The sequence below is a fragment of the Crocuta crocuta genome, unplaced genomic scaffold (assembly GCF_008692635.1).
Source record: "Crocuta crocuta isolate KB4526 unplaced genomic scaffold, BGI_CrCroc_1.0 scaffold199, whole genome shotgun sequence".
Classification (NCBI taxonomy): domain Eukaryota; kingdom Metazoa; phylum Chordata; class Mammalia; order Carnivora; family Hyaenidae; genus Crocuta; species Crocuta crocuta.
Window position 1 is genome coordinate 2,294,329 of NW_027533339.1, and position 12,472 is coordinate 2,306,800.

Here is a 12,472-nt window from a genome sequence, read left to right on the forward strand (position 1 = left end):
AAGACAATTGAACTTATTAAAACATAATATGATCTTCATATATATGATCCTTAAATCTTTTTTCTCTTTTATGTTGCATAAAAAATGAACCACTCACAATGTTTTTCTATTATATTATTCATTTTTCAGATATGTTTTCTCATAGATTCAGAAATCAGCATCTATCAAATTATGCTTGTTATCTATAGAACTGTTATCCCACATCCAAGTGACTGCTATAGTCTAGAGCTGTTCACAATTTTCAAATTAATAGCACACTAGTAAACATAAAATATTTGAGGTCATAATTAATGTACATCAAAAACCTTTAATATATCAGGATAGAAACTATGCAACTCAATAGCTGAATATTTACCAGATAATCACAGCTCATAGAAAAAATCATATATAATTAAACAGTTCAGTTAAAATAACACATTTAACAACATAACGTTGAATTGGGTAACAAAGATCACATGATTCTATGAATTATTTAATGATATCTGGTCATTTGCTCTTGAGATCTAAAGAGAAATCTGCAAAATGTCTGCCATTTACTGACCACAAAAAAGTGAGCACTTGGGGGCACCTTGATGGCTCAGTCTGTTAAATGTCCAATTCTTGATTTTGTCTCAGGTCATGATCCAAAACAATATTTAACAATGGTGGTATTCAAAATTATGCATGAGGATACTCAGTCATGAGATTGAGCACCACATTGGGCTCCACACTTGGCTTGGAATCTGCTAAGAATTCTCTCTTTTCCTCTGTCCCTCCTTTGCTTATCTCTCTCTCTGAAAACATAAATAAATAAATAAATAAATAAATAAATAAGATGAAAAAAGAACTGAGCACTTGGGGCTCATCATGGTTTCTTACTTTGATCCAAATGCTCCTTTCTTCACACAACCAAGCTTTTTACATTTCCCTTTCATTGGAGGTAGGTCCTTGTTACTAATTCAAAAATTATTAATTATTTCTAAATCTTTTTTTTTAAGTTTTTTTTTTTTTAAGACAGAGAAAAAGAGTTGTGGGGAGAAAGAGAGGTAGAGAGAGAGAGAATCCCAAGCAGGTTCTACACTGTCAGTGTGGAGCCTTACTCCAGGCTTGATCTCACAGACCTTGAGATCATTATCTGAGCTGAAAGCAAGAGTCAGATGCCTAACCAACTGACCCACCTGGGCGCCTCTATTACTCATGCCTTCTAAACCAAACTCTTAACGCCTATTCTATGTAGGCATAATTTATTTTGCATTCATAGTCTTGTTCCAATATTAATATTGGAATAATGTTCATCATACAATTTTACATATATGCCTTCTTTCCTCAACTACATTTTTAGATCATTAGAACAGAAATCATGCTCTATACGTCTGTATGTATTTAGAAAGTCAGAATATAGTTGAATTCTAGCTACTTAGATGGGAAAACATACATATGTTTTGATTACTTATTTAATTGGTGGGTCTTTTAAAAAATTTTTAATGTTTTATTTCTGAGAGAGAGAGAGACAGTGTGAACAGGGGAGGGTCAGAGAGCGAGAGAGACACAGAATCTGAAACAGGCTCCAGGCTCTGAGCTGGCTATCAGCACAGAGCCCAATGCGGGGCTCAAACCCACGAACCGCGAGATCATGACCTGAGCCAAAGTTGGACGCTTAACTGACTGAGCCACCCAGGCGCCCCAATTCCCCTTATTTATAGATGAGGAATGTAAAGCAAGTAAATTTCCCCAAGGCCTGCCAGTCAGTAAGTGGTCAAGATGGGATTTAAATGTAGGAAGCCTGATTCAGAGCCTCCCTTTCTAACTTCAATAATATACTACCTGCTCCTACAATTCATATATTCTAGGTAAAGGGGAAGAGAATGCCAGGAGGAAGGAATGATAAAGATAGTTTACATATCATCAAAGTGTGAAAGTGACATTTTTAAAAAGCTAAAGGATTCTACTCTTCACACCCCTTCCCCAATATACTCCAGGTAGTCTTAGAATCAATGAGTTCATGGAAATAAGACAAAAAGTTATAAAAACTTTTATCTAGATGTAGAAATATATTTAGGAGTTTAGAAAAAAGTGAAATTTCTTAGATAGTTACATAGGCACTCAACATTTCAAACACCTCTTTGTAATATATTAGAATTCAAATTGTGCCATTTAATTTTAAGATTTAAAATATCTTTTAAACTTGATTAGTACTTTTACTTCTCTGTTCTTGAACATCTTAAGCATTTTTATATTTCCATTAACAGATACAGCATGTGTGAGACCTGCGTATAATTTTGAACTTTTAGTTCTACAAACTTCACATTTTCCTAAAGGAGACCTTTTTGCTAAAGTATGCACATTTCATAGAATAAAGCAATATTTGATAATGGTGTGGTTCAAAATTATGCATGAGGATACTCTCACCTTTTCTTTCTAGAAGCAAATTCACACATTATTATAAGTCTTATAAAAAACATTTTTCTGAGAATTATAGTATGCACTTAAGTCTGAAATAGATATCTTTGACAGAATCCTCCCTGTTTAAAAGTTAGGAAAAATGTGTCTCAAGCATGTTGAATCACTGCCCAATGTTACTCAGGTTGTTCTTAGAAAAGCTTGGTTTTTCCTATGCTCTTTGATATTGGGTTTCCTATTTTTTTTTTGTTATATTTCTTTTGTGTTGTATTGTTATCATTTTCTGACACTTCATATTTTGCTTTTAATTTTCACAGAAAAAGTGAGTAATAGACAGATACACACACACACACATACACACACAAAATCAAGTATGTTGTATAAAAAATATGTTGTTTGTGTTTAGACCCATGATTTACATGGCTTATTACATAATTTACATAAGATCTGACATTATAAATTTAGAAGCTAATTTACCATTGCATTATGCACTAATCATTTTCAAAAAAATCCCTGAACAACGATGTTGAAAATTAAATCCTAATCCATGGTCACTGATTTTAAATCTTAGAACACTAAAGCTGATTTCAAAATATGTTATAACACCAGTAGTTATGGAGACCCATAATATTGTGAAAGGGGAAAATTTATAAAGTATGCTTTCTGTTCTATAATGAAATAAATTATAGAAAGGTGGTGATTTCTGAGGGTTATAAAGGTATACAATACCAGGAAAAAGGTGAAAATTTTAAAGAGTATGTGCACTTCTTTCGAAAATTCTTTACTCTGATATAATTCTGTGAACAGATAGGAAAGATACATTTTCTAATAAAATAAATATTTAATGAAAAATGAATATAAGATAATGCTTTCATAAAAGATTGTAAAATACAATCATGTAAACAATTGGCTTCAATCCACAGGTAAAGCTGAAACCAACTCTATATCTCACTGAAATTCTTTCTTACAGTTACTCCATATTATTCATCCTCTACTTCTTCCTCTAAATCATTTTTTCAGCATAATTATAAAGCTCCTGCCTCTGATTCTTACCCCAGTCTATCTCAGTCTCCTCCCCTCTTCCTGCTTCCATTTCTGGGTTGGCCTCAGGTCAACATCTCTATACACCCTGTAACTAAAACCCTTATTACCTTAGTCTTCCTGCATTCTCACTATCTTGCTAATTGAAAACTCTAGACCAGCCCAACAGTCCTTTTCCTCCATTCTATATCTTCTTTTTTGCCACTCTGAAAATCTGAGTTCCTTATTAATAAAACTCATAATTAATGGCTTCTTTATTTTTTTAACTTTTAATGTTTGTTTGTTTGTTTGTTTGTTTGTTTTTGAGAGAGAGAGAGAGAGAGATGGAAGAGGGAGAGGGGCAGAGATTGATACACAAAATCTGAAGCAATTCCCAGGCTCCAACATGTCAGCACAGAGCCCCATGCTAGACTTGAACTCACAAACAACGAGATGATGACTGGAGCCAAAGTCAGACACTCAACTGACTAAGTCACTCAGGTGGCCCTGTGGCTTCTTTATTAATAATAGGAATCCATTTTGTCAAAAAAAATTGGGTTGGAAAATGATTAGTGAGTATATAGAAGCAAGACAGCAAACTTCTGAAGATTAGCCGTAGAACATAGTCCAAGAATCAGAAAGCCTAGATCTTCATTTGTATTTAAAAAGTAGGAGAAGGTATGTGTCCATCTAAATTCTGGGATGGAATATGCTTTATGATTGATCATTTCAGATTTTTGCTAGCAGGGAGGTCTAAAATAAGCTACAATGTTAGGTATTCATATCTGGTAGCTAGCAGCATGCTCACTGCTACTCACATTGCATTTCTTCCAAGTAACAATCCAGAAATAGATATTCAAAAACATATACTAACATTAATTCTTTTGATAAGAACCTGGGCAGATTAGGGGTGACAGTGTGCACACATTAGTGACATCTCTGCTTTCTAAGGTAGATTTGCATACCTTTCCTTGACATGTGGGATTCACAAATGGTAGCTTGGTGACAGCTACATGATGACTGCCGTGCTACCACCATGCTTAACTCACTGATATTTCTGACCGATAGGTGTCGCTAACAGTTTTAAGGCTCATATCCATGCTGATCATCAATTTTATCACAATTTAAGCATCACATCAAATGGCACCCACCCCATAAAGTGCGAGTCAACCATATAGATATTGCATATCAGCAGAAGATATTATATATGTTTAAGAAACTTGACCAGGATTCCATGAACTGCATAGATATTTGTTTGGAATAGGAAATTGGTATTCACTTTACACTTAGGGGATGATGTAATGGAGACAAGCTTCCCATGGGAACAGAATAGGGATATTTGAAAGAGCAACAATCTTTGTTGTGTTGGAAGGTGTGTCAATTATCTTACATACCGAAAGATATTTTGTTTTATTAAACGGCAACTGTAGTATCTACAAAATAATTACACTGAAGAGAAATTGAAAGACAGCTCCAATATCTCAAATAAAAAGCAAGCAAAGAAAGGAAACCCTTGTAAGTTTCCTATTTTATAAAGCTATTACTTTTCTCCATTCTCCTTTTCTCAGTCACACCCTTTCCAAAAAAAGTGGTTAACCTTTACTAACTCTACTTCCAAACATTCCCTTCATAACTTAAACACTTCGTTAGAGATTCTTGGCACTGACTGCTATATCCGGAGTTACCAATGATCTCCACATTGACAATTCCAATGCTGATTAAATTTTTGGTTATTTTACCTGTGTTATTTAACATTTGGTTCTGCTAACTACTGTTATCATCTTAAAACTTTTCTCCTGACTTCTATGACATTGTTTTCCTCTAGCTTTCTTCCTAGTACTCTGATTATTCCTCCCTAATTAATTACATTATCTCATATATTTCCTCAGCACTTCATTTTTCATACTTTGACTTTCACATTCTTTTTTTTTTAATTTAATGTTTATTTATATTTAAGAGAGAGAGAAAGAGACAGTGTGTGAGCAGGGGAGGGGCAGAGTGAGAAGGAGACACAGAATCTGAACCAGGCTCCAGGCTCTGAGCTGTCAGCACAGAGCCTGAACCGGAGCTCAAACTCAGAAACTGCAAGATCATGACCTGAGCCAAAGTTGGATGCTTAACCAACTGAGCCACCCAGGTGCCTTTCATTCTTTTTTTTTTTTTAATGTTTATATTGAGAGAGACAGACAGACAGACAGACACCACAAGAGGGGAAAGGAAGAGACAGAGGGAGAGAGGGAATCACAAGCAGGGTCTGCACTGTCAGTGCAGATCCTAGCACAGGGCTTGATCTCACAAAATGTGAGATCATGACTGAGCTGAAACCAACTCATATTCTTAAATGACTGAGCCACCTAGGTGCCCCACTTTTCTCATTTTATACTATCTCTTAATACAGCTTCATACACAGTCATGTTTCACAAAATAGCCTATTACTGATAAATTCCAAATGTACAGCCCCCAAACATATGTACCAAACTTACTATTAGACATGTATATACAGATGTGTCAAACACATTCACAATTCAGTTTGTGAAATTTTTAGTCACCTTGTTTCCATTCATCTGCTCCTGCATTCATCTCGGTGAACAATAAAAATAGATAACATTTATTCAGCATTTTCTCTATGCCTGACACTTGCAATATCTGATTTAAGTACTCTACAAAGACCTATGAAAGATATTAATAGTATCATCATTTTAAAAATGAAACTGATCCACAAAGAATTAAAGTTAATCAATTTGGGCAACTGATAAATACTGGAGCTGGAATCGGAATAGACTGTCTACACTCTTAACCATTATACCTTAAAAGATGTATGTCCAGTTGTAGATGAAAACAATTGAGATAATACTTTTATTCACCACAGTTAGCTATCGTTATCCAGTTTATTGATTATGGGTAAAAAATATTAATCACATATATTTCCTCCTCTCCATTCCTTTGGCTCTGATTTTAGTTTAGGTCTTCTGGATTATTTTAATAATTATGGTTCTTGCTGATTCCCAACATTTTATTCTGCTGTTGTTTAAGATCAGTCTAGGTAACTAGAAAAAAAAGTTGACCTAGATATCACCATGATTCTCAATCAGCTGTATAAAAAAGACATGTGTAGATTTCATGGGCACAAAATTCTTCCCATCTTTATAGCTCGATTTCCTAAGATAAGGCATATAATTTCTAATCATCAAAAATGGGATTAATTGTAAAAAAATTGAAAATCTATAAAAAAATATGAATAAAACTCACCCCTCTATTTGTACTTTGACAGGTTAGAGCAAAATAAACTTCTGAGAAAGAAGGTTTTATGAGTTTGGGCTACCAAAATGTAAAATTTACAAGTCACTAGCATCTGTGCATGTTTATACAGAAATGAAATAGAAAAATTGGGAAGTGGGGTTCCTGGGTGTCTCAGTTGGTTGAGTCCAACTTTGGCTCAGGTCATGATTTTATGGGTTTGTGAGTTCAAGTCCCTCATCAGGTTCCCTGCTATCAGTGCAGAGTCTACTTCTGTTCTTCTGTCTCCCACTCTGCCTCTCCCCTGCTCATGCTTTCCCTCTCAAAAATAAATAAACATGAATAAAAAATAAAAAATTGAAAAGTTGCACAAAGAAGCTAAATTACTCTCGGTAATTCAGAAACTATTTTTTCAATTCCCACCTAAAAGAACTATGCCTTACATTAAAATAAAAATACAGGGGCACCTGGGCGGCTCAGTCGGTTGGGCATCCGACTTCGACTCAGGTCATGATCTCGCGGTTTGTGGGTTCGAGCCCCGCGTCGGACTCTGTGCTGACAGCCAGCTCAGAGCCTGGAGCCTGCTTCAGATTCTGTATCTCCCTCTCTCTCTGACCCTCCCCTGCTCTCTCTCTCTCAGAAATAAATAAAACATTAAAAAATTGTGTTAAAAAAACCCTAAAACTCCTGGGTTAAAATATCATTTCTATTTGTGTCTAAAGAAAGTTGCTAAGTTTCTACGGCTCTCAGTTTTCCTACCTGGGGGAAAATCAAGTGTGCGGTGGGGAGCATTTTACTACATTTTACTACTAAGATCTTTTTCTGCTCAGCATTTCAATTTGGGGAGATTTCTCAAATTGGATAAAATTGCTTTGCTATCATCAAGTGAATTAAGGCAGAGGACAACATTGAAACAATCAACAAAACAGTATTATGTCTATTTGGAGAACAAAAAAGAAAATGAGATGTCTGTTATTTAAAATGTGAACTTCACAATTTGAATTTTGAAGGAAACATCCAGAAGCTTTAATGGTATTCTCCTAAATTATCTTTAATTAAAGTGTACAAATTCAGAATCACAAAGGTGTATACATTGTTTTCAGTAATAAATGACTTTGTTCCAAAGTGAAGATATATTTGGAATAGAAAAAGTGAAAGACAGCAGTAACCTCAGTGTTTGGCACAACTCTGTGCAGAAAAGTAAGCTGAAACTAGAGAAGTGAGATGAACAAGCATTTTGGGTCAAAGGATCAATAAAAATGAATGTACTGATAGAAAATTTCTGACAAGAAAGCTCAAAGTATTCCCATTTTGTTGCAAGTCTGATGCCATTGAATTAAGAGCACTCACTCACACAGTTTTTATGCACGCTGAATGCAGCTTTGAACAAATAGCCATCCAGCACTTTCAACAATTGGTCAAAATACATTAGAGCCATCTAACAGGGAGTCCTAAGAGCTGATGTGTTTTTGCCCAGACCACATACTGAGAATTCCAATCAAACAAGCATCCAAATCACTACAACCTAATTGCCACCACTCTGAATGTGGGATGCAATCACTGCTGACCTGCCCTTGTTTTTCTCAAATAAAAATTAGTGATCCTCTCAATTTAGCAGAACTGCCCAGGCTATTGGGAAATCCAGCAGCAGGGTCCTAAGCAACTACAGACTATAAATTGGTTTCTGTGGGTTTATTTATGTGGCTGATAACAGGTAACTTCTTTCTGAGTAAGTGGCAAAGAGTAACACAAAGGAAAATTACGACAAAGATGACTTAAACATTTTCTTCCCTAACAAAGGATGGTTCTTTCAAAAATGAGATTAAAAATATCATGAAAAAAATGAAAGAAAGAATTTAGCAATATGTTATTAAATGCAAAATTAAATTGAGCACTGATAAACCTTACTGTTATAGGTCTGTAAACAAACTGAAATGTATTCTTCCATCTTGGTTTCACACAAAGTGCAATATGCACTATGTTAAAATTAGATAATCTACTTAAAAGCTATTACTATAAAAATTCACCTTCTTGCTAATCAAATTTACTGTAAAGTGAGTGAGATTGCTTTTCTTTCACAATTTCTATTTGTTGTTTTGAAGAGAGTGATAAATTTTTAAATGTTTCCCATTTCCTTAAATAAATGCATTTTGATATTTTGAAAAATAAGAATGTAAAATATATAATATTTCCATAAAATGTGCATGCTTTCTTTAAAAATTATATATAAATTTATTTATTTATTTATTTATTTATTTATATGTTTATAAGAATCACAAAAATCCATTCTGNTGTTGTGAATAATATTTTATTTTTTCATGTCCCCACACATACCAAAAATTGTGAAACATATCTTGAGACAGTTTGAAATTATGTGAAAGACTTAAACTACTTTTGAAGAGTTTTTGATTTTAACTTTGTACTAGAAATAAGAAACAAATGCGGAAATCAATGGAACTGAATTCTAGGAAATTCAATTTTATTTTTTTGTTATTATTTTATTTCCAGTTAGTTATCATACAGTGTTATATTAGTTGCAGGTGTATGATATAGTGATTCAACACTTCCATACAACACCCAGTACTCATCACAAGTACACTCCTTAATACCCATCACCTGTTTTAACCATGCCCCTGCCCACCTCCTTTCTGTAACCATCAGTCTGTTTTCTATAGTTAAGAGTGTTTCTTAGTTTGTCTCTCTCTACCTTCCCCTTTGTTTGTTTGCTTCGTTTTTCAAATTCCACATATAAGTGAGATCAGATGGTATTTGTCTCTCTCTTATTTTGCTTATTAATATTTTATTCTATAGCTCCATCCATGTTGTTGCAAATGGCAATATTTCATTCTTTTTTATGGCTGAATAATATCCCATTCATATAAATACACCACGGCTTCTCTATCCATTCATCAACCAAAGGACACTTCGGCTGATTCCATATCTTGACTATTGTATATAATGCTGCTTATAAACATAAGGGTACATATATCCCTTTAATTAGTGTTTTTGTATTCTTTGGGAAAATACCCAGTAGTGTGCTTGCTGGATCATAAAGTTCTATTTTTAACTTTTTGAGGAAACTCCATACTGTTTTCCACAGTGGCTGTACCAGTTTTCGTTCTTACCAACAGTGCAAGAGGTTTCCCCTTTCTCCACATTCTCACCAACACCTGTTGTTTCCTGTGTTGACTATGTTGGCCATTCTGACAGGTGTGAAATGATATTTCATTGTAGGTGTGATTTGTAGATTCCTGATGGTAAGTAATGATGAATATCCTTTCATGGGTCTACTTGCCTTCTAGATGTCTTCTTTGGAGAAATGTCTATTTGTACCTTCTATCCAGGTTTAACTGAATTATTTTATTATTACTATTTTTTTCATTTACATCCAAGTTAGTTAGCATATAATGCAATAATGATTTCAGGAGTAGATTCCAGTGATTCATCCCTGATGTGTAACACCCAGTGCTCATCCTAACAAGTGTCTTTTTTGAGGGTCGGGTGTTGAGCTGTATCACTACTTTATGTTTTTTGGATACTAAGCCTTAATTGGGTATGTCATTGACAAATATCTTACTCCATTTAGTAAGTTTCATTTGAGTTTTGTTGGTTATTTCTTTTGCTGCGCAGAAGCTTTTTATTTTGATGTAGTCACTATAGTCTATTTTTGCTTTTGTTTTCTTTGCCCAGGAGACATATCTAGAAGTTGCTACAGCCAATGTCAAGGAGGTTACTGCCTGTGTTCTGTGCTAGTATTTTTATGGTTCAAGTCTCATAAGACTTTTTTTTCCGTCCTTAACACTAATTTTATTTTTTAATTTAATTTAATTTAATTATTTATTTATTTATTTTTTACAAACAGTTTATTGTCAAGTTGGTTTCCAAGTAACACCCAGTGCTCATCCCACAAGTGCCCTCCTCCGTGCCCATCTCCCTCCCTCCCCCGCACACCCATCAGTCCTCAATTTGATCTCATCATTCAAGAGTCTCTCATGGTTTGCCTCCCTCCCTCTCCCCGACCATTTCCCCCCTTCTTCTCCCCCATGGTCCTCCGTTAAGTTCCTCCTAAATGTGCAAACATATGATATTTGTCCTTCTCTGCCTGACTTATAAGACTTTAATCCATTTTTAATTTATTTTTGTGTACAGTGTAGGAAAGTGGTCTAGTTTCATTCTTTTCCATGTTGCTGTCCAGTTTTCCCAAAACCATTTGTTGAAGAGACAGTCCTTTACCAATTGGATATTCTTTCCTGCTTGGTTGAAGATTAGCTGGTCATATAGTTGTGGGTTTATTTCTGGGTTTTCCATTGCATTCTATTGATCTATGTGTCTATTTTTGTGCCAGTACAATACTGTTTTGATTACCCCAGCTTTGTACTATAACTTGAAATCCTGAATTGTGATGTTTACAGCTTTTCTTTTTTTTATTAAAAAATCTTTTTTTAACATTTATTCATTTTCGAGAGACAGGCAAAGCACAGGGGGCAGGAGCAGAGAGAGAGGGAGACAAAGATTCTGAAGCAGATGTCAGGCTCTGAGCTGTCTGTCATCACAGAGCCCAACACGGGACTTGAACCCACAAATTGTGAGATCATGACCTGAGCCGAAGTCAGGCACTTCACTGACTGAGCCACCCAGGTTCTCTGCTTTGCTTTTCTTTTTAAAGATTGCTTTGGCTATCCAGAGTCTGTTGTGGTTCCATAAAATTTTGGAATTGTTTGTTATAGCTCTGTGAAAAATGCTGTTGATGTTTTGATGAAGATTGCATTAAATGTATACATTGTTTTGGGTAGTTTAAACACTTTAACTGTATTTGTTCTTCCAATCCATGAGCATAGAATGTTTTTCCAGTTCTTTATGTCATCCTTAATTTTTGTTCATCATATTTTTCAGAGTACAGGTCTTTCACCTTTAGTTAGGTTTATTCCTAGGTTTTTACTAACTCTGGTGCAATGGTAAATAGGATTTTCTTAATTTCTCCTTCTGCTGCTTCATTATTGGTGGATAGAAACACAACAGATTTGTGTACATTGATTTTGTGTCTTGTGAATTAACTCGTTCATGAGTTTTAGCAGTTTTTTCACAGTGTCTTTCTGGGTTTTCTATATATAGAACTGTATAATCTGCAAAATAGTGAAAGTTTTACTTCTTCCTTACAGATTTGGATGCCTTTTATTTCTTTTTGTTGTACTGTGGCTAAGACTTCCAGTACTATGTTGAATAGAAGAGATGAGAGTGGACATCCTTCCCTTGTTCCTGATTTTAAAGGAAAACCTCTTAGTTTTTCTCCACTGAATATGTTAGGTGTGGGTATTTAGTATATAGCATTTATTATGTTGAGGTATGTTCCCTCTAAACCTACTTTGTTAACTTTTTTTAAAATCATGAATGGATGCTGTACTTTGTCAAATGATTTTTCTGCTTCTATTGAAATTATCATATGAGAAGCACCTGAGTGGCTCAGCCAGCTAAATGTCCAACTCCTGATTTTGGCTTAGATGATGTTCTAAGTGATCATCAGTGATCACTTAGTGATGTGACACTGAGCCCCACATCATGCTTTGCACTCACAGACTACTTAAGCTTCTCTCTTCTGCCTCTCTGCTCCTCCCTTACTCTCTCTCTTTCTCAAAATAAACAAACATTGTTAAAAAAAGACACCCCCCCCACACAAACATTGTTAAAAAGAAACGATCACATGATTCTTATCCTCTATCTTACTGATGTGAAGTATGAAGTTATTGATCTGCAGATATAGAACCACCCTGGCAACCCAGGAATAAACCCCAATTGATCATGGTGAATGTCTTTTTTTTTAATATATTGTTGAATTCAG